The sequence below is a fragment of the Abramis brama genome, assembly GCF_963993115.1.
Source record: "Abramis brama genome assembly, chromosome: 11".
In the NCBI taxonomy this organism is placed as follows: Eukaryota; Metazoa; Chordata; class Actinopteri; order Cypriniformes; family Leuciscidae; genus Abramis; species Abramis brama.
In genome coordinates, this window is record NC_139973.1 from 21,810,348 (window position 1) to 21,834,717 (window position 24,370).

A 24,370-nucleotide genomic window follows, 5' to 3' on the forward strand; every position below is an offset into this window, starting at 1 on the left:
GTGTATAATGTGTCACCACAGGGAGTCACACTGCAATAGAGCAATCCAATCTATCCAAATAAACCACAGTCTCTTCATCAACCCGTAATGCCTCGCAACTAAAGAAAAAATCATACATTTAAGGTGATGATATACGGGGTAACTTTTTGAGCATTGTTGCTGGGCAATGTTGCCGTCTACGGGCAAACAGGTGAGACACAGGGGAGGGCCCACCGAAGTATCCCGATTTTGCTCATTCTCAATGGGAAAGTGCCCAAGGCACATTGCTCAAAAAAGTTACCCCGTGTATCATCATCTTTACAGTCTGTTGCCAAATTATAGGATACACAGACATTAAATAACTTTTCACACAGTAAATGGAATGCATCAATTGTTCTAATTATTATTTTACCAAAATGAATATAGGCCTATGAGCCGGTTTTTAAGAAAAATAATAATTAGAACAATTGATTAACACTTTAGTTTAGGGTCCAATTCTCAACTAGCTCATTAGCATGCAGGATATTGACTGTTTATTAGTAGGTCTACTTATAAAGCACATATTACCTTATTCTGCATAATCAAACCTACATCCCTTACCCGATAAACTTAACAACTAGCCTACCTAATGAGCACTAATTAAGAGTTTGAGGCAAAAGTCGTAGTTAAAAGTGAGAATTGAACCATCATTTTAATGTAACTGGAATGAGAATAAACCGAACAAAAACAATTATCATGGATAATTTATCATTTTCATTACTATTATTGCAATGTGTTTTGACGTTGATGCATGCAGTGTTATACAGCATTTTTTTTTTTTTTTTTTTTTGTGGTTTTACTCCTCTCAGTCGTTTGATCAACATAAAGGACATCATTTATTATGACAGATCTATTGCATTCATCAACAGTTCCGCACCAGGTTGATGCAGTCACATCAACGATCCAATTCTGGGAGGTCCCGGGCGCGGATACACATATCCTACTACGATGAAGTACTGGCTTTTGAATATTAATTAGATTGAGTGACGTTAACCTAGTAGGCCAAAACAGCAAGCGGTTTAACCAAAATACGATGATTAATTGGGGTACGTCACGTACGTGAATGGACACTCCAGAGGGGTTACTAAGCAACGTCAGCCTGGCTTAATTAATATTCATGAGCTAAGCCTTGACCATAGTAGGACTCACTGATTCCAGACACAATTCATCCCGCATGTTGTCGAAGGAACCAGTCGGTGGCGCTTCAGCGCAACATGTACAAATATGATAGGCTATGTGTGTGCGGCCAGATGGATAATTCATTAATATCGAGCACATGGGGTCGCTCTGGCAGAAACAGCATACATGGAGAATTTCAAAAGGCTTGCGCAGTAAACGAGGCTCACTGTTCCACCGCGTAGCCTAATATTGACTTTTTCCCTTCGTCCACTTTTGCGCAAAGGGAGAATGTTGTAAGCGGTCCCTGTGGATATACTGTGTCTTCATGAGGAGTTGAGCGCAAATAAGGGGGCGGGTGATGATAATGTGTGAAGACTGGCAGCAACTTCTCACTGCACGGCAACATTTTTCGTTCTTCTTCAGGCGACATGCCCCTTCTTTCTAAAGAAGCTCCGTGGAGGAAGGCTGGTGCTGGACATGGTGAAAATGACAGGTAAAAAAGTGAGACCCTGGTGGTTGGATAGACTCGCTCTTCACTGAACGCTTTCCGTGTCGTTGTTTCTCATGTCATGTGCGATGGGATGATCGCGTTTCCGAGATTTACCGATTATCAACTGCAAATGCCATAGATTAACACAGACTAATACACTTTTAACGCATGATCACGCAACCTGCAGCAGAATTCAGCAACAATTGATAGTGTGTCAGAGGCTGGGTCTTTGCGGGCAAGGTGAGTTTTCCTTTTATTCAACTGGCCTACAAAGTCCCAGTTTTCGGCCCATGTGACCATCTCTGTCAATTGACCGTGCTGAATATAATGTGTGTGTAGGCTATATATAGTGGAGTTTATCTCCAGTAGGCTACTGATAATAACAAAGTGCTGAAATATAATAGATTAGTTCAAGTTCTTGTTCAGGTAGTTCTCGTTCGATATTCTGTTCTTTTTTTTGTCATTATGGGATCGCTGACGTCATACAAATGTTTAAATTTCTGTTCTTCACTCCAAACCCTTTTCAAACTTTCTTAAACCTTTTATTTTCATTTTTTATTTAAATGTATAATTATTTATAGCCTACATTTAAACATTTAAAATCGGACTATTTATACATAGAATTGAAAACGAATATAATTTGAAAATATAAATATAGTAGAAAAATCTAAAATTATCTTTAGTCATAAGCAGTTTTACAGTAGCCTATCTGTTGACTATCTTATAAAAGTACAATGTGTAGTAAAGCGCTTTGGAAACATTTGACAGAAATCACCTCTTACGGAGTAGGCTACTAAAATATAGCTATATATATATAAAGGATGATTGATACAGAAGATATTTTACTCTGCGGGTTTGTATTTGTGAACTTGTATTAAGCATTATGAATGTTAAAATTAAATATTTGATACACTTTTGTTAATAAATAGTAACTTAGAGTCATATTACGTAATATTTTTTCTTTTGTTATTTTTATCATTTAAAAATGTTTGTGAACATTTAAGTGTTACAAGCTTTACAATCAAAACATTTAGAAAATTTAAAAATACAAACAAATTATTGTCTTCAAAAGTTCTTTGAAGTTGAGCCTTTTTGTTTACTAAAATAAATTATACAATCTTTGAAAACACTGAATAAAATTCTGTTTTTTAACTTTCACATGAAAAAATACTGAGTTCAAGGACAATTAAAATACATCAAAAATCATAAACTTCATTAGTTTCTGTGAAGATAAAAGTATGTTAGATTTTACTATAGGGAGTGGCAGAGGCAGGTTAAAAGAAGCTTTGTTAGTGTGTATGAATTCTGCAATAGCTTCCATACATGTCTGAAATAGGTTTTCATATTAAGCAGTTCTCAAAGCTACTTGCCAATAGTTTTCCAAAGGATATTGTTATGGCGCAGTCACACATCTTGACAGTTGCAAAGGCCTGTAATCATTGTAAACTAACCTCTTCCAATGCAGCACATGAAGAGCTACAAGAATAATCATTTATAGAATAGTTTATTGAAAGTTATTTTATTAGATGCGATGAGATTTGTTTCCTATTTAAATACCTTAAAATATCTAATTTGCTCTATTTCACCTCACTATCTAATGTAGGAATTAAAAACACCCTTAATGTCATAATATGCAAGTTAAAACATACATTGATTTTACAATCAATTTACATATTTAGTTATTTTCCCATTCACCAATGATTGAAACTTTTTTAGAAAACAAGTCATTACAGCAGTTTCACAGAAAATTGCCGTTTCACTGAAACACACTGGAGTTTGTATTAAGCAACTGCTTTGAATTCTTACAATCCAGTTTTAAAGCTAGAGCTCTATTTTATTTGCATAATTTAAACAGAACAAGCATGTCACGCGAGGTTCTGTACTGTGAAAAAATCTGCCTGAATGATCAAGAGATGTTTGTAATTTGTAAATTAATGTTTTCTAATGTTCAGGTTAAAAAATGTTGCCTTAGTTGGAAATTGGACACAGTTCGTCATTTGAAATAGTTTGGTCATTTAATGCATTCTAATAATAAGGGTCTGACATTACGGTTGGCCTTCGTTCAGGGAGAGGAGGGATATTATAGTCCAGACTGACCTTTAGTTTGGTTTCCTCAGAGTCTTTAGAACCATGGTATAAACCTTAAATGTTCTTGAACAGCAGGCAGTTCCCGGACAAAGAAACTGTGAATAAGTCAGCAAGAAAAGTGAGGGACTTTTAGGGGCAGCTGTGTTATACTGACCCAGTCATAATGCCCCTAAAAATCCTTATTACTCTTGCAATGCTCAGCGATGAACTGCTCTTAAATCAGTCCTAACAGAATCGCTCCCTCGGGATCTGTAATATAGTCATTAGCCTCAAAATGTGCTTTCCTTATGGACATCATCCTTTAGAGAAGAGTGTTTAGAGAATCTGAGGTTTGTTACTACAATTGGTTATACTTCAGCTACTAAAAATGTTTCCCATGTGCAATAAAAACCAGATCCCAGTGCTTTAGATCTGTTGCGCATTCAAATCAGCAACTCTTATGTCAAATATATCTGCTTCTCTCATTCACGTCACACTTTGACACCTTGGCATAGGGCCATCCGTTTTCTCCTAGGCAAGCAGTGAGGGGAATTTTTAATGTGAACGGGGAAAACCAGTGGCGTTGCTTAGAACGTACGTGCATTTCTAGAGAGAGAGAGCGAGAGTGACGGGTAGAAAGTGGCAGAAGAGTAACTGAAAAATAATTAGTGAGAGAAATAAAGGTTGGGAAAGAGAGAAAAGAGACAGGCAGCATGCTTGGAGCAAGAGAAATAAAGCTAGCTGATGACTCAGGCTCATACGCTTTGTATGTAGGGAGGAGGGAGGGATGTAGTGGGGGATGAGGAAGGGAGGGAGGGAGAAATGACTCATCAGAGCATGTGGAATCTCATATGGCTATCACAGGATCGAGGTTCTCTCTTTCTCCTCAATGCTGCCTGCCTGTTCATGACTCTGTCTGAGGTAAGTGAAGACTGCCCACTCTGTCTGTCTCCAGCAACAGTCTGTATCCACAGGGAACAGCCAATTGCAATGCACAATCCTCCATAGCTGCTGGCCTTTTGGAGAGTCTGGCAGAAAAAAACACACCTTAGAATTAGACCATATTGAATGGGCTCAAGTAGATGTTTAGTCATTATAAAACTGCATCTACAAAATGTAGAGCAAGGCCCCCCTAAATACACATACAGTCAGTGGTCCCAAAAATAGTTTGGACACTTCAGAATGTGATGGTAACTATGTTTCCAAAGTTGCTAATTTAACTTTAACTTAACAAAACTGGAATATCACATAGAACATTTGCGAAATAAAGGAGCGTTTCCATCCCATCTTTTCAAGAGAACCAATTTGTCACTTCTTGGGAAATTGGCGCAAAATATCTGTACTAAAAATGGAAGTTGCTGCAATCAGGGAAGCCACTCTGGCTAAACATAGCTAATGAATGAATTTCACTTTTCTGAACCATTTTTGCAATGACTAATAAGCAACTGGTATCAAAGTGATTGGCTGCTTCTGAAAGTTTATACAGCTGACTTGTTGTCTCGCTGTCCTATCAGGCAAGGACTTTTCGGTGTTTGCGCATGAAGGTACCTTCCAATTTTAGACAGGTTTCTGAGGCCCTGTTTCCATCTAGTATTAGACTGTGTTTTCAATGGTCCGATCACAAGTGGTCAGCCTAAACACATTACAGTTTACACCTGGTCTTAACATGTGTTTTAAATGCATCTCCTGTGGCCACTTGTGTTTGGTTTTTGTCTAGACCCTCCCCTCTTATTTCATCACACTTTACATCATTTTCACATTAGTGCCAAGTGCGGCACACAAAAATGATTGAATGAATGAAGCCATTACACTGCTTATGAGCATGCAGTAAAGGAAGCCAATGGAAAGGATACAAATGGTAACAACGATTTCATACGTAATCCATGCGTTTTCCCACAACATAGCGAAGTTTGAATCAGTTGTTTTGGTGCACTTTCAAAACGCATCCCATTACATTCTTTTGTGGCTGTTAAAAAATGCATTTGACCACATTAGTATCTACACTACAGTAAGAAAGCAGTCTGGTTAAATGCGTTTCCAACTACCTCTGGAAGTGGTGGAAAGTGGACCAGATCAAAGCTTTTTAGACCCCATTTACTTGCATTTACTCTAAGCTCTTACAAAAAAAGTTAAAAGGAGCTTTGGCGATAACTAAGCAAATATTTAATTACTATAATAGTGTGTGTGCGTGCGTGTGTGCGTGCGTGTGTGCAAAAAACTCCAGGGCAAAATAAAAAGGACTAAGCCCAAAATGGCTGAACACTTAGCTTTTAATTGTCTTAACCACAAATTATTGGTCAAGAAATGTAGCATTTAAAGCTGCAGTCCGTAGTTTTTCCTCTTTGTCGCCATATCTGCAATTGCAGTTATTCGCGGAATTATCAACTTTACGTGGGTTGTGCCTCGGCACGGCACATCGCGAATGAATGGTCCAATGTTTTGAGGAGAATGTGCGGCTGTCAGTCACCGCGCCGGTGTGTATACTGTCATTCGGAATCACAGATTCTACTTTTTGGAAGTATGACCAACATAAGAATTTTCACTGGAAAATGTCTTTTGAACAAGTTAGTAACATCCATTTTTGTTCTGACCAACTAAGGGAAAAAAGCATTGCAGTAAATCGCGCTGATTAAATCTAACAATTGCTTATCATATCACGTCTGTCATGAAACTGCTCCGAGACTCGAAGGTGAGATCCAATTGCAGCTTTATTAAGGGGCAATCCAGACACGTAATCCAATAAACAGGAAATGGGTCAAAACACAGGTAGACAGTCCAAACAAACAAAACAAAACAAAAACAAGACAGGCAGGGGTCAGAGGCAAGAGAGTAATCCAAGGAACAGGCAAGAAATCCGAAAACCAAGAAACAAGAAAACCAGGAAAACGCTCAGAGTTGCAGTGTGACACTAAACAAAACTTCGCAATGATTGAATGAATGAACAAGGAATAAATAGGCTGAAACAAACAAGGATGATGAGACACAGATGAATGCAATTAGTGATGATGAGTCCGGGCAGTGAGTTATGGGAAATGTAGTTTGTGAGAGAGTGATAATAGTCGGGTGTGGAGTGCCCTCTGGTGGTTCTCAAGGGCACTCCAGCTGGTGAACATTACATAGCCCCCCCTCAAAGGAGCGGCTTCCAGACGCTCTGAAATTTTCCAGGAGGGAGGTGGAGCGGAGGCGGACCTGGGGGCGGGATGGAGGGCCAGGCCCGTGGAGCGGAAGACGACCTGGAGACTGCGGCAAGACGGGAGGCCAGGGCGGAGCAGGCTGTGCAGGCGACCAGGGAGGAGCAGGCAGTGCAGGCGACCAGGGAGGAGCAGGCAGTGCAGGCGACCTGGGAGGAGCAGGCTGTGCAGGCGACCAGGGAGGAGACGACCCTTCAGGCGGCCAGGGAGGAGACGACCCTTCAGGAGGCCAGGGAGGAGACGACCCTTTGGGCGGCCAGGGCGGAGACGACCCTTCGGGAGGCCAGGGAGGAGACGACCCTTCGGGCGGCCAGGGCGGAGATGACCCTGCAGGCGACCATGGCATAGGAACAGACGCCGACCATGGAACAGGAACAGACGCCGACCATGGAACAGGAACAGACGCCGACCATGGCACAGAAACAGACGCCGACCATGGCACAGAAAACTTCGCCAACACAGATCCAGCAGCCAAGTAAGACCCAGACCCATCATGAATCCAGCAGCACAGATCATGCGTCTCCGTCAAGGAGACCAGCCCATAGAGGAATACGTCATGGACTTTTTGGAGCTGGCTCGCTTGACCTGTATGGATGAGTTATGTCTGATGATCTTTTTTCGTGGAGAACTATTCCCTGAGGAGCGTCTGGAATCCGCTCCTTAAGTGGGGGGCTATGTCATGATTCCTGTCCTGTGTTTCCCTTGTCTTGTGTGTACTTTTGTTATTTCCTGTTCTGTGCCATGTTTTGTAGTCCTTTGTAGTCTTTCTTGTTTATTAGTCTCCCCAGGTGTTTCTTATTAACCACGCCCCCTTGTTACTTAGTTAAGCTTGTTAGTCTCTGTGTATTTATAGCCCTTGTGTTTCACTTGTTACCTTGTCAGTTGTTGTACATGTATGGGTGCTTCTAGTTCGGTCCTGCTTGTGGTTTTGTTTCTTTGTCCTTCGTGTTCTTTATTATTTGTACTACGTGTTTCTCCATTAAAACCCTGCATATAGATCATCGCTTCCGCCTGCTTTCTCCGGCACATTACAACGTCAAACCGTGCAAATTGAATTTCCCACAGAAATCCACCAGTCCCACTGGAATTAAAAACATTATTACAAGCTTACCGTTTAGAATCGAGCTAAGGCAAGCAGATAGTTTTGAACACTGGCTGGTTATGTACTTGCTCAAATATTTATTTTGGATCATTTTTAACCCAAAAAAAGTATTTTAAAGGTCCCGTTCTTCGTGATCCCATGTTTCAAACTTTAGTGTGTAATGTTGCTGTTAGAGCATAAATAATATCTGTAAAATTATAAAGCTCAAAGTTCAATGCCAAGTGAGATATTTTATTTAACAGAAGTCGCCTACAGTGAACGGCCCGTTTGGACTACATCCCTCTACTTCCTTCTTTAATGACGTCACTAGAACCGTTTTTTGACTAACCTCCGCCCACAGGAATGCTCCCTCAACTCTACCGAAATTCGTTTATGTACTTGCGCACTTCTTATAACTTACTGTGTTTACTCAGCTCTTACAGTGATTTTCTGAAGTAAAACTGACGCTTCATCTTTTGTGTGATGTACAATAAACTTTATTAAACTCATCAGTATATGTTTGATCATCATTCAGACAGCAGACTTGTAGGCTATTAATAAATAATGGATACATACAAGCAGATGACAAATACGTTATAATAACCGTAATTAAACTACTAAACTATACCTGTTTCATCTCTATACAGCACTCTGACTCTGTAGGCATTATTGTCCGACTCGAAATGAACACCGTTACTGAGAGTTTCTGATATTATCATCATTCCTGAGATGAAAGTGTCCTGAGAGACTGAGCGCGAGCTCATGAAGCTCCGCCCCCTGGGTCGTCCAGCAGCAGCTTATTTGCATTTAAAGGGCACACACTAAAACAGCGCGTTTTTCTGTGCCCCAAAAAATGACAATTTAAACATGCTGTAAAAAATGATCTGTTGGGTATTTTGAGCTGAAACTTCACATACACACTGGGGACATCAGAGACTTATTTTACATCTTGTGAAAAGGGGCATAATATGGGACCTTTAAAAGTAAGACTGCAGCTTTAAGCAAATGGACCACTTAACAAACCATTGATGTTTTAGAAAAACATCAAAGACAGAATGAAGATTTTGGCAGAATATGGGAAGTTTGATTCAGTGTGAATCAGCAGAGTTGTGTGGAGTAATGAATCACAATGAAACACGAGTTACATAGTGATGATCCAGAGGGTGTCTTCGAAGATCTGGTGAGAAGTGTAATAATAAATGCATCTCTATTCTCTATCACAGCGAAGCATGAAGGAAGAGGTGTCATTGTGTGGGGATCCTTTTTAGCTGCTGATATTGGTGAGCTACTTCACTGTGAAAAGTACAGGAAAATATTGCAGAATGGCTTGTTTCCCACAAATGAAAAGTTAATGCAAATTGCCCACATTGCAAAGACAACCAAGAAATGAGTTAAGAACAAGTCCATCAGGCTCATGTTTTGGCCAGGTCAGAGTCCAGATTTGAAGACTATAGTGAATATTTGGTCTCACATTAAACTCAAACGAACTGGGAGACATTTTTCAAGTACTCATGAACTGTTTGGAGCCATCAACAATGAGTGGAACAACACTGAGTCTTCTTCCTGTAAAAAGCTGTCCGCAAGTTTACCCAAAAGGCTTAAACATGTAAAGAAAACAATGGGCAAGGCTATTCAGTTACCTACAGATTTGTGCAATTCTTGCTCGTTTTCTGACCAGTGATTTGTGATTAAAATGGTAAAGACCATTAAAAGACCACTAAGTATTTTGCCATTTTCTTTTTTTCGCCCAGAAGTATGCACTTCTGGTCAAAAGTTTGGAATAATTTGGAATAAGATTTGTTAATGTTTTTAGAAAAAGTCTGTAATACTTATCAAAGCTGAATTAATTTATACTGCTCCGGGTGTGTGTCCACGGTTTGCAGTGTGTGTGTGTGTGTGTGTGTTCACTATATACTCCTAATGTGTGCACTAGGTTGGATGGGTTAAATCATACAGAGGACAAGTATGGGTTACCATACTTGGCCTTCACGTCATGTCACTCACTATGTCACTATTTGTTCAGATATCCAGTGAAAACAGTAGTATTATGAATTATAAATATTTATTAGAATTTGAATTTTTAGCAGCTTGTACTCCACTCATCAGTGTCATATGACCCTTCAGAAATCATTCTAACGTGCTGTTTTGGTGCTAAAGAAAAGATTTTTTATGCCTAATATTTTTCTGTGAAAAACATACACTACTGTTTAAATGTTTGGGTTAAATACGTTTTTTTTTTTTTTTTTAAGAAAGAAATGTAATGACTTTTGAATACTGAAATGAAAGAATACTTTTTTGCAGCAAGGATGCATTAAATTGATCAAAAGTGACAGAAAAGGCACTTGTAATGATACAAAAGATTTATATTTCAAATAAATGCTGTTTTGACCTTTTGATTCATCAAAGAATCTTGAACAAAACGTATCATGGTTTCCACAAAAATATTAATCAGCAAAACAGTTTTCAACATTGAATATACCAGAACCATTATTAATAACTGAGGACCAATAATAACTGATAATAAATGAATTATATCTTAAAATACATTAAACATTTTAAATTGTTGTAATATTTCATAAGATCACTGATACTGTATTTTTTTTATCAAAATAAATGCAGCCTTGGTGAACATAAAGAGACTTCAAAACCATTGCAAAAAAAATCTTAATGATTCCAAACCTTTAACCCGTAGTGTATATATATTTATACTATGCACTATGCAGTCATCTGTGTCAAAACTCAAAAGATTGCCCTGATTAAAACTGCGTTTCGGTTCTCACGTTTGTAAAGGTTACTGCACACTTTCAGTGCACAGGTGAATCTGAGGGAGTTTGATGAGTCACTACTGGAATAGGACACACCCTATTAACAAGTGTCAACTCCAAACATCTCCTTGGGTTCTGCAGTTATGGGTGTGGGATCCACACAAAATGTATAAAGGCAGCAGCAACTACCCCCACCCCCAACACTCCTCGGTCCCCTCCAGGCTAAACTTACCTGACCTGATTTCTGCAGCCACCTTCCAATATAAAAGTTGGGAAACGCATAGTTGAACACCCTCCAGAGCAAATACTATGTCAATGCTTGTTGTATCCTTGTAAAGGGTGGGAAGGTATTAATATAAATAATATGTGCATTCTCTTTCATTCTAAACTTGATTTAGTGTCATTGGTGTTTATCCTCTCCAACAGTAAACTTAGCATGAACTAATATGGCTGTGCACTACTATTAGAACAAGTCTTGTGCATTAGCGTTTCTCAGTGTGACTGAATGGAAGGGAGGAGGAAAGGTTAAATAAACAGCTCACCGAAATCCCCGTCTTGGCTCTTGGCAAATACAACTTTTTTGAATTGGCATGACTGTATATTTGATTTATGGTCAGCATGAGGATTATTATATGGGATATATGCATAATATTCTCAAAATGAGAGCTCAAATGTTGTCTTCCAAAGCTATTTTTAGCTAATATCTTTTCTGTTTTTTTGTTTGTTTGTTTGTTTGTTTTAAAGATTGCAATTATCTATTATATGTTGTTAAAGGCAAAGTCAGGTTCTGTTTCTGTCCTTCTTGAGCCTTTGATACTGAGAGAGTGGTAGTAGGTTTTTGGTTGTTTACGCACAGTGATTCATGGTTAATTGCCACGGCTTTTTGCATGATGAAATCAGGATTAACCTGTATCCTGAAAAGCTTATTCCGCAGGAGAGCAATTCACTTATGGGTAATATCACTGATATATAAATTAATTACTTGATAGACACAGGGGTTTCATCCTGAAGCTTGCAGTTGTACTGTGGAGAGGCTTGCTAATTAATGTTTCTAATAAATCCACAGACAAGTATTAAATGAATATAATGTAATCGAAATTACTAAGTTGCGTTGATATATACACTTTATGTTTATGTGTATACTGTGTAGCATATAGCAACATAACTTTTCATTCCTGTTATTCAGGGGGGGAAAAGTGCATAAAATTTGGAATTAACATGCTGAAGAACCTCTCAAATATATTGCTATTAAGCACTTGTCCTCTACATCTGTTTTTTAAAGCATTTTTGTTTAGCTAATGAATTGAACATATGAAATTTACAAGATTATATGTCTGTAACACAATAACTGCAGTAATGTATTTCCTCATTGAAGGTTTTTTAGTTATACATTTTATTACACATTTATTTAATTATTTAGGTACGTTGAAGTGTTTATAATAATAATACATGATAATTACATCTCTGCATAAATGGCAGGCCCACACAATTATGTGTTTTATGTTTACTGAAAAAATCTACAATGTTCTGTTGAAGGGCAAGAGAACAGCAACATTGACTCAGTGTGAATTCTTAAAAGAATCATGAATTAGAGGGAGGCATTTATACTTACAAAAGAAAACCTGTTCAATTGTAGTACCTAATTTCCCAACATTTACCACAAAAATGTGCTCTAAAATGTCTGATATTTTATGTCTAAAAATCAAAAATAATATTTCACAATTAGATATATTGCATACCAAAGAGCGTTAATAGACCTCACCTCACTCAATGATAACTACAACTGTACAACATAATATGAACTTACTGATTGCAGAAACAATTTGATGAAAAATTAAGAACTGCACGTTTTTTTATTAAAAAATTGTATTTCTTGCCCAACAACATAGGTTTTAAAATCATACATCTTATAACACAAGCAGATAAAATTCTTATTATAAATGTTATGTAAAAGGAGAACCTTGAAGAACTAATAATGGCATTTTCAGAGGGACCTGCGTGACTTTGTATTCTTTTTTTGTGATCTGTAACCATTATGTTTTTCTGCAGAACAGATGGGGCCCGTGAGCCCCAGGTGAGCCAGAAGGTGTGAGCGTTCTGTGCCAGAGTCACCAACTTGAGAAGCAAAGAGTGAGTTTACCATGGCTGGCCCATGCAGTGAACCTACAAATAGTCAATAGCACTGAAATATGGGCCCCGCCACAAAGCTGTGTGAGGGGAACCTCCACCAAAATATGGGGAAACATTTTACTGACGTAAATGAACCAGCCAAACAAGGCAAGTTATACAAACCTTAATTTTCATGCCAAACAAAACAAAATTTTGCTGTTTGAATATCCAGACCTGCTAGGCTTTGTTATAAATTCACAGTCGAAACCATAAAGGTTTGTTGAGATTGGCGTGGGTGAGGATTGATCGTTTCTGGGAGGTGAGTGGAAGATTTCCTGAAAACTAAGAATCCTTGACCCATAACCCTTTCACCCACTCGTTTAGACCAGTCACATGCATAATTTCACGCACACACACAGACACACACACACACACACACTAATTTAAAGGAATTTTACAAAAATGCATGCAATGCCTCTCCCCCTCTCTCCTCCGGCACACCCTTATTATGTGTACCAAAGACTACGACACCCAAAGGAGTATCTTAGTACATAAAAAAAAAAACATGTGGAATCTTCCGATAATGAACAAACTAGGGCCTTGTTTGAAAAGTAGACTATGAACTTGTGCAATATATTTCTTATATACTGTGACTCTAAAGCTGATCAAAAGGAAGTTATTTTCACATCTTTAACATTTTCTTATTTGATGCTGCATAGGAATTATCTTGTTTATTCAGTTGTTGATGTTGCTAATGTTCTCACACATTCTTTCTCTCTCTGTCTTCTGTGATTGGTTTAGGGTTAGGGGATAGAAAATGCAGCTTGTACAGTTCGAAAATCATTATTTCAATGGAATGTCTCCATAAAACATGAAAACCCAAAATTTGTGCGTGCGTGTGTCTTCTTAACACATTAACAAACATACAGACATCTTCTGTCTTAAAGAGGGCATGCACATGACATGAAGCCTGAGGCGAAATCTCTTATCAGACAGCAGCACAACTCAGATGAACGGACTGTTCGTTTCTGAGTAGTATTACCAGTGACTTTGACCTTTTATATATTAATGAAATACCCAATTTACAGTAGGTCCTATATGCTAATAAAGCAGTATTAGAATCAATATTTGATCTATCTGTAATGTACCAGGGTATAAAGATCTGTGAAATGCTGTTCTAGGACTAAACTCTGTAAAGCATGTGAAATTGAATTGAAGACACATTGACGTCACCTAACATCACAAGATTTTTCAATTCTCAGATATTGCCCCTGGTACTTGACAAACTGCCAAACCAAGCAATTTAAAATCGAGCCTTTCTGTTGAGTGCAGAAATAAAATAAAATGGTGTCTGTTGCCTTTTGTACAGTTTGAACTATTTGGGTTGCTAATATTTTCTTTAATGGACTTGAATTATATATAAAGCACAGCTTGTAGTAGGCCTATTTTCTACATACATGTATTTTGTCATAAAATGTATCCAAAGTTGCTTGTGTTCCTGTAATGTCTGTCAAAATTAAATGAACAATTTAAAGGTCCCATGACATGCTGCTTTTTGTAGGCTTTAATATAGGCCTTAGTGGTCCCTAGCAGGGGCGTTTCAAGGTTTTAAAAACATCAGGGTCCGAAACATCAGGGGCTGGGGTGGGTAATAAGATAACATGATTCGATACAGAGAATAATGTATATTTTAGGCCTACAGTATATGCAGGGGGCAGACTAGTTAAAAAATTCAGTCCTGGCACTGTTGCCACACCAGCCCATATTAGCACACAGACACACACAATCAAATGTGAGGTAGTTAGGGGGGTTCGGGGGCATGCTCCCCCGAGAAAATTTGGATTTCTCAGACCTACATATGTGCATTTTAAGGTGTTTGAAGGCCAACATTTTTTGATAACAATAGCTTTAAAAGCATGTCAGTGGACAGTATACATAAATTATTTGTCAAGCAGATAACAGATTCTTAAACATGAGAATGAGAATAAATGTTGAAATGAATGATCCACACTAGAAAATGGAAATGCAAAATGTTTCTGCTTATAGTTGACAATACACAATCACATATTCCAAACAGGAATGGCCTTAAATGAGAAATCTTTCAATGATTATTTTGCATAGATGTAAACTTTTTAGCATTAAAGTTTGGTTTCAGCAACTTGTTTCTTTCTTGAGTTAATCAATGTTTTTGGCACTATTAAATCAGTTAAATTAAATTTCAATTGTTCACTCATAAAGACAGTCACTTGTCACCACCTACTGGCTTAATGATGCAAGTTGCGCAAACACAGACAAGCGGAGTGATACAAACTGTGAAAAGGCTGATGCTGGTGAAATATTCGAACACATTCGAGGACCTTATATATATAGGCTACATATCAGAGTTAAATAGGAATACATTGTAATAATGTTAATCAAGCAGACTAAATCACACGACTGCGCAGCATATTTAAGCTCATTATACAAAGGAAATAATACAGATCTAGACAAATTGGGTTGCTTATAGTTAAAAGAATGTCATGAACGATCATTTAGGCTAGATGTAGGCCTATTTTTCACATTTTTGGTCACAAAATATTTAGTCAGTTTTGATGACTTTGCAATATTGATAAAATATTAGAATGTGTAAAAATGTGTAACATTTATGTAGCCTACAAAGGAATACAAAAGCCCCGACATAGAGTTTTGACGCAGCTTTAATCTCCCTTTTGGTTATTTCAATACGACAGAACACGACCGTAGCAGTGGTTCTCAACCTTTTTTGGGCCAGTGCCCCCTATCCAATATCCAGGTCCCTGAACGCCCCCCACCCCCAAACTAATGAGCGACCAGGAACGAGTGAGAGTTAATAGATGAAATAAGTGCAAAATTGTCTTTTATTAATACAATTGAACTATACTCCACTGTGATTTACCCAAAAAACAAGTTATAAACTGCACTGACATAGCAATACCAGTGTTTCTCACAGGGGGTTCGGGGGCATGCCCCCCCCGTAAGAAAATTTTGTGCATTTTTATGTTAAATTCATCAATCTGGTGCACTTTGAGAGTTCAAAATTAAAAGTGCCAACCCATATTCAGTGTGCAAATTAAACAAAGAAAAATTCAAACCTCTTTTAGTTGTGTCTGTCTACATTACACTACTACATAATAATAGTTATAATATTAATTCCATGACAGTAATAGCCATACATTGTAAAACAAATGCACTGAAAAATAAAGGACGGTCATTAAAGCGGTAATGTTTGCACTTAGGTTTTATTGCGCATTTAGGAGAGTATTGCAAGAAGCTGCTTACATTAACCTTACTTTCGAAAAATAAATAAATACAATCATGATTTTTCATGAAAAATTATGTTAGAATTGTAGGCCTAAAATACCATGGTATCAGCTTGTTTTCTTCAATGGTATAATTAATACAATTACAATTAATTTGGTTTGTTGTGATTAATTTGTGTTCATAATCAGTAAAAAAATCTTCTAACAAGAATAAACACATATGAACAATTAAATTATTTTTGTATTATTAATTATTTTTATATCTTGAAACTACCCAAGCAGTGTTTCGAGCTCAGATGTGATGGCGGAATGAATACATTACCAACATGTGACTGCAGAATATATTTAAATTATCCATCAATTGTCATTTTCTCCTCATTTTCTCCTTACTCCTTGCGAGTTAACAATTATGCCTGACCAGTAAATTACTTGGTGAACAAAGAAAACATTTTGGCATTTGGGATTTGAATTAGTTAGGCTAATGCCTAAAAATTTAAAAGTTTTACCTTAAATAGAATATAGCCTAGTTTAATGAATTTTAAAATTCGTCACCAGAGTGAATGGGAACATGATTTATTGAAAATATTTGAAAAATATAAGTGTTTCTTAAGTCAATACTTTTTAATGGCTTGTCAACTTTCCATTCCTCCGCTGCGTGATTTTAGTCAGCAATGGATTCTCGGCACCACCGGATTGTTGTCAGCGCCAAACACATTTTTGAGCCCGTGAATGCTGATTCTTGTCAGCGTTGGATTCTAGTCAGTGCTTGAGCGCTGGTCTATGACTGGAAAAATAATAGAGTCGCTACATGTCGCATTAAACTGGAAGATTTTAGAATGTTAGGCATTCTAAACTTTTGAATAAGAAATAATATCAAGTCGTCAAAATACTACTCGTCAAAACTCCTCTAATCACAACAAGCGCGCGCGGTGAGAACACTTACAGCATACACATACCCGAACTTGACTTGCACATCATATTTTTGACATTATTGATACTGCTTTCAATCGTAATGCAATAGAGATGAACACAAAAAAACCTGCCTAGTGCCTACCTACAACACTGACGGACGGTGGACTTGCGGCCAGGAGTAGGCCTAGAGCGGGTGCGGACGAATGTTTGTTTTTTTAGTTTTTTTTAGCGCTGCTGAGGTATTCTTTCACGCGCACCATAGATGCGCGTGCACACACAATATCACACTCTGCGCATATGTTTTACAACATAATTTAACAAAAACATAGTCCTAACACTTTTTAAATAGCCCACTTAAAGTGTTTATTACAACTAAATTACTATATGCTTAAAATTAATAAAAGTAAATGAACAAAAATTTGCGTTACATATTTAAACTCCATTAACACCTGAACGCCCCCCTTTCAAAAATGTTGCTTCCAACGCCCCCCGTTGTTCTCTGAACGCCCCCTGGGGGGCGGTACCGCCCCCGTTGAGAACCACTATGCTAGTAGTTTATTTTGCGTGATACATGGCGCGCCGCATTTGCGCGTGATTGAAGAGTGCGCGCCGCGAGCAAACGGCTGAAGCCTTGTTTATACTTTCGCCCGGCTCCGCAGCGCGAGTCTCCGCAGACTGCGCGCGCACCTCCCCAAACGGACGAGGCGTTTATACTCGACGCGCTCGCCGTTGTACTATTCTTTGAAACGATAGAGGGCGACTCAAGTAATTATCCTCTAACCATCAGGAATCAGCAGTTAGAAGAAGAAGCTATACACACGTGACAATGTTTATTTTAGTACACGGCCACCGAATCGTGTAAAACCCAGTAAACCCTGAGATTATTACTAGTGACAATAAAACAAAATATATGGATATGAGAATGTGTATACAACATAATTAAATTAACGATCTCTTACATATTTTCTAATTTTACTAAACATTTCATTAGGTTTCGTGAACATTTTTATTAAACATGGACCTTTATGTTCTTTAAAAATACTTTTTATGCTATTGTATGCTCACTTTTAAAATGTAAGCAACTCATTTAGACGTGCAAACTGGGTGCCGGTATGGTGAAAAGTTCGAGCTCGGCCAGATTCGGCTCGAAGTCGTTCATCTTCGGATGCGGCGCCGCGCGCGTTGTTACAAAAAATGTCGCGCACACCGCCAGGCGAAATTGGGTCTTGCGAACCCAACGCGCACGACCGCCCACACCGCAATGACGTCATTTTTGGCGCGCGCACCTTCGCGCTCGTGCGGACGCGTCGAGTATAAACAAGGCTTGACACGACAGTAAGTTCGTTTTTCTGAGTTTTACTGACATATAGCCTGACAACATCTGGTCTGACAGAAGACTGTGCGGCGGTGCTGACTGCGTTATTTTTTTAAATTGCTGTGAGATTGTTTGCTGTTGCGAGCAAATCCTGGAGATGAACTTGGATAGCTAAATCGCTCACGTGGTGCGTCTCTGTGAGAGACAGATTTCAACAATCACCAGTCAGAGACAGCAGCAAGCCATAGCACAATGAAATTAGGCAACATATGATTTCGGGGGTTTACTATTGTCCGGTTTCATATTTGTCAGTCAACTTTTCAAAATACATTAGGGGCTACTCAAAACATTCGGGGCTGAAGCCCCGGCAAAATCGGCTGACGCCGCCTCTGGTCCCTAGTACTGTATCTGAAATCTCTTTCCAAAAATTCAGCCTCGGTGCAGAATTATAGCCACTACAAGCCAGTCCCAGAATGAGCTTCCTTCAGACGGGCCGTTTCGGTGTCTGTAGCCTTAAATGATAATGAGGAGGAGAAAGGCGGCGCAAGGTGGAGGGTGGGTGTGGCCCATAGACTGTAAAAAATAGGTGTGGCCTTGACCATCTTGCGCAACGGTACCATGGCGTGCATGTTTACGTTGGATATAGCAATGGCACGAAGACACGCAGTCTTTCAAGCATTTCAGTTTGACCCAGAATCTGATCCGGATGGAGAAGCAACGGATGAAGAAGTTGCAACTCAGCGGTTCCAGCAGGACGTTTCCGAATGGTTAGTTTAAAATATTATGTCTGGATACGGTACTTTATTCGGATGGTTTACAGTTATTATCATGTAGCTAACGCTAACCTACTGTTGCCTTTTCATGAGAGATCTGTAACGTCTGTATTTATCTTATTACAATTACATCAAGCTCTGCGATCTTGAAATGCGGATATCGCGCGCGCCATATAACCAACAGGAAAACGGTTATCCAAATAACAAAGAAGTGTACAACACTCGCGTTATAGTGTGTGTATTCGCACACATAAACTGCATAGCTAATGTTACAGCCACATTCTACGTGTAACAGTCTAGGTAACCATAAACTGTAAAGTAACACACTTATATATCATTAGTTGACTTACTTGTCCGAGGTGTGTAGCTGAGCCAAAGAGAGTGATCCAGACTTTAGTTTCAGACGTTCAGCAAGCCCAGCTCTGTATTGACCCTTCGGTGTTCATTTGTACATCCAATTATTGAGCAATTGTTATGCTTAGCTCGCTCAAAAGCCATGATATCGCTCGTGGACAAACTAAAATCGCACGCGCGCGTTCCTACTTCCTAGCGCATTTTCTCATGGGCGGAAAATATTCTCTGGGCGGGCAAAGCAGAGACAGGGGAGGTAACATTTCCTCCTTATGACGTCATAAAGAGGAGATTCAAGATCAGCGCGCATGAGCCTCCATTTTCTTAAAGGCAGAGAAAGATAGCAAAAGCTCGATTTACACCGATTGAAATTTCTAGAAACTTGGGGACCATATACAGGCTAGGGGAACTCATGTTAAAAAACCTCAGAAAGTGAAAATTTCATGTCATGGAACCTTTAATAAAAACAATACAAAAATATGCATATTTCATCATGTCCTAATGTTTAAAATATGGGTCAAAATCATAGTTGCATAAAAATTCACATAACTGGTCATAAAGGGAAATAACATTTCCCAAATGATTCTAAACCAACAATACTGATATTCTAAAAGCACAGAACACGTTGTAGTTCTCTATTCAGTGTGTAAGCATTAGTGTAAAAAATGTGGACTAGTCTATAGTATTTATAATTGGCTTTATATATGTCATGAAACAGAAGGATTCACACAGGTAAAGTAATCAACAGGTTTATTTGTAGAAGTATGCAATCGCAATGATGGAAGCAGGTGAGTAACTGATGAATATAGTGATCAGGATAGATATCTGGATGAGTAATGGTCTTATCAGTTGCAGGTTCGGAAATGGAGATCGAGGCAGATGACTGAAGACGGATGAAGGAAGCAGATGACTGAACACAAATCATTCTGGTAGGTATCATGCAGGCATCATGCAGGCATTATGCAGGTAAGGAGTCGGGTAAGTGTTCTTTGAGGGAACGACGAGACCGACAATGGTGAACTGCAGTGGGAAGAGTTATATAGTGCTGGGTGATGATCAGTGAAGATTGGTGACAGGTGACGATGATTAGTAATTAGTACTCTGGTGTTTGGGAACGAGTGGGTGGAGTGTAGAGGTCTGGTGCTGTGGAATTGACTCTGTGACAATATATAAATAGAAGTCTATGGTATGTCTCCATTTAGAAACGTATGTAATGTGTATGTGTGTGTGTAAACATGAATTTAACAGCAAAATAAAACATAGTGAAGCACAAATATACAGTAATACAAGTCTGAAATAATAACTGTTTTATAGAATCGTTTAAATGTATTTCATATTTCCCCTGTGCATGAGTGCGCCAGTGCAAGTATTTTAATCTACAACGATGTGTGAATGATTTTGAATGTGAGTGTCTGTGTACAAACAGCATCTGTGTGCATTTGTGTGTAGGGTAAGATATGGGGGCAGATGCCCCCCTTAACAACATTGTGAATTTACTTTTAAATGTTAACACATTTAAATATAAGTTTAGCATGTGCAGGATGATGATGCATTACCTAATGTGTTATTAAGAGAATAAAATAGAAAGTAATTTACTTGTCACAGCACAAATTGTAAAATTAATATGGACCCATGGGGCAAGAATAGGGCTAAACTTTTGCAGGATGTATAAAAGACTTTAGAAATAATTTTTATTCATTTACATATATGGTGTCATTAAGGCAAAATGTTTAAATAGTGTTTGCTTTTTTATGCTTTTTTCAAGCATATACTATGTTTACACTGTTGTTACCATACAATAAGGTACACTGAAAAAAAAACTTAATTCAAGCGCAATGGAAGATATGGCATGGGGCATACATTCATTTCTGTAGCCCCTGTGTTTAATCACACACGCACACTGTTCTTGAGTGGAGACAAAGTTAGATCAATTAACCTAAAAATAGTTTTGACTGACAAAATCTTTCAAATGTTGATATTCAGAAGAATTGTCAAAATTAAGCCTAGCTATTCATCAGATGTGTTGAGATCCAATTTGGTTCCATTCCATCTATGATCAAGAGAAAAAAATGAAGGTGGTGGGGTGTCATCTTACACTGTAAAAAGTGTTAAACTGCAATTGTGACGTTAAAGAGCTGTTTCTACCTGATCTTAAATGACTATAGTCACTTAGTTTTGTTGATGTAAATATATTTAGTTTGATTCAGTAATGTTAAATGACATTTTGTATTTGGATAAAATCAATTAATTTAATTTATTTTAAGGTGTCCATGTTACAGTGTAATTATGCATTTAAGTACTGTGTAATTAACTAGCCTACATGTACTTAGGGTTAGAAATGGGGTTTGGTTTAGGTTTATGTAATTATACATATGCATAATTACATAAACCTAAACCAAACCCCATTTCTAACCCTAAGTACATGTAGGCTAGTTAATTACACAGTACTTAAATGCATAATTACACTGTAACACGGACACCTTAAAATTTATACAATTTATAAATTGTAGTTATTACTACAGTAACAATACGTGTAACAAGGACACTGTAAAATAAAATGTTACAACACATTTTTTAGGTAAACATTTTTTTCAGTTACCTGTTTTGTTGATGCTGCCTTTTTTATTTTCAAAGACAGATGATGGTGACGAATACTAAGAAGCTTCAAAAAATTATTGAAGAAAAAAAAAAGTAGATTTACTTTTATATTACAAGTCTTCTTAGGGCATGTGATAACTTGGTGTAAGGAACAGACTGAAACATCTTTATTCATTGAAAATATTTCCCTGGGCCAATGCTCTCAAAATTCACTTTTTCACTATTTTAAAATATGCCAGATGCATTGCACCAGGTTTGAAGTCAATGATTCCGAATGCCACTGGCTTCTTTATTTCATGATTGATCGAGTCTTGCCACATTTGAATATTCAGAAGTGTGAATGAGATTTCAAAGCTATAGGGAAGATGCACTATAGCTGAGAGTTGTCTGTTTTTCAATTCAGTTATATTTATTTGTTTATTTTCAAATAACAACGAACCCCATGTTTTTATGGAATTAGTAAGATATTATGGCTTGGAATGTTGTTGAGTGAAGGTAAAAAAGGTTCCCTAAAAATACTCCCTTAAAGGGACAGCAGGCAAGTCTGAGTGTTTTTTCTCTACGTAGCTCCCCCTAGTGTCTGGTAGTAAATGCTTTCAAACACTCTGTGTAAAAACAAACTGTTGTCCCTCCCCCCTCGCCACGAGCAACCCAGCTGATCAGAGGAACAGGCTATTTCAAAACCAGTTAGGTCTACCGAGGCAAGTAAAGCAATATTTTCTTTCCAACTGATGGCGATTTTTTTATTTTATTTTTTTATTGTGTTGTCATGCATACTATTATTTTTACCGGGAACGAACGATATGAACGAGGCGAACTACTGCTTTGGTGTTTGTTTGTTTTTGGGAGAGTGGACATGAGCATAAATATATATATATATATATATATATATATATATATATATATATATATATATATATATATATATCGGAGGCTAATATTTGTCTAAAGTTATATTAGTAAGGTCTATAAGTTAATCTGGTAGAATGACGGTTTACCTTTGCTTGTCTAAGAAAACATCAGAACGTTTTTTCTAGCTCGATCATGATATGTGCAACATGTTTATTGCCTATTATCAGACGCGTTGACTTAGTGACATAAAATAAAAGTGTAAGTTACACAAATAAAACCGACAGAGGAACGGCCAAACAACTACAGAAATCAAACGTGTAATGACAATGCTAACATCAAAGTTATAGTATCTAGAGTACTAGTAAGCCCGTAACAGACAGCGATCATAATAAAAACCTTTACAGACAATAGCAAACATCCTGAGGTCACAATTACTTGAAATTTAAATATTAAACACAGTTTATTCCAAAGATACTTACAAGTGCAACAGCAGCCAGGTCAGCATCCGTTTTGCAGGCTTCTGTTTCTCTCAGTTCTCGCCATACTGAAAAAGCCGGTCCGATATTTACTCGAGTCTGACTTCTTGCTCGGTCAAACCTACCGTTTCCTCTTTCATTGGTCCTCCGACAAAGATTTCCTAGCTTTCTGCATCTTTTTTACAGCCTCAGCCATAACTCAATCTATCGTTGCCCTTTGCTTATAGCTAGCTGGTGCTTGAATGGGGGTGTGTACGTGTGCAGTGCCGTCAAGCAATTCGTTACATCGCGAGACCTGATATCACGCGATACTTCCTGACGCCGACCCGCCGGCCCAAAGTTGCAAGTGAGTTTTTTCCGCTCTCGGGCACCAGGGGGGTGCGAAACCACCACCATTCAACTCGAAATAAGTAATATAACCATTCCACTGACTCCAAAGCTGTTCAGTTAAGGTTAAAAAGTTACCTAGAGCACCTTTAAAATGATAGTGTATACAGATAAATGAAAATGGGTTAGGGTTCGTAATAAAGTAAAAACTCAGTGTCCATCCTCATATTTGATCCATAACTTAATTCAAGCACAATGGAAGTTATGACATGATGGGACATACATTCATCTTTCCAGCCCCTGTATTTAATCACACACTGCAGACTGATCTTGATCAGTGGAGACATGTCTTGAGTTCTCCGAGCTTAAAAAATTTAGTTTTCCCCCTACAACGGACAAAGACGATGATGAATGCTAATGAGAGTGTAAATTGCCATAGTTCGCTATGTGTGTGTTCAGGGCACTTAGATTACTAATCTGTAAAGAATGTAGTTAATATATTTTTATAAGTATATATTTAAGCTTCATTAGATTGATATATATATAAATATGATTTAGATTCATATATATAAAACTATGAATTAAATATTTTAGAAATGAAATGACTGCATATACTATTAATTTTTTTTTTTATTTTTTTTATTTTTT

General features: G+C 37.9%; 1 long non-coding RNA gene across 1 annotated transcript; it reads left to right on the forward strand.

Annotated features, from left to right (window-relative positions):
* Positions 1 to 1,337: 1,337 nt before the first annotated feature.
* LOC311092598 lies at positions 1,338 to 13,724 on the forward strand. The gene is made up of 3 exons (XR_014608277.1): positions 1,338 to 1,630; positions 12,781 to 12,861; positions 13,642 to 13,724. It is a non-coding gene; the product is annotated as an uncharacterized lncRNA (long non-coding RNA).
* The last annotated feature ends 10,646 nt before the right edge of the window (positions 13,725 to 24,370 follow it).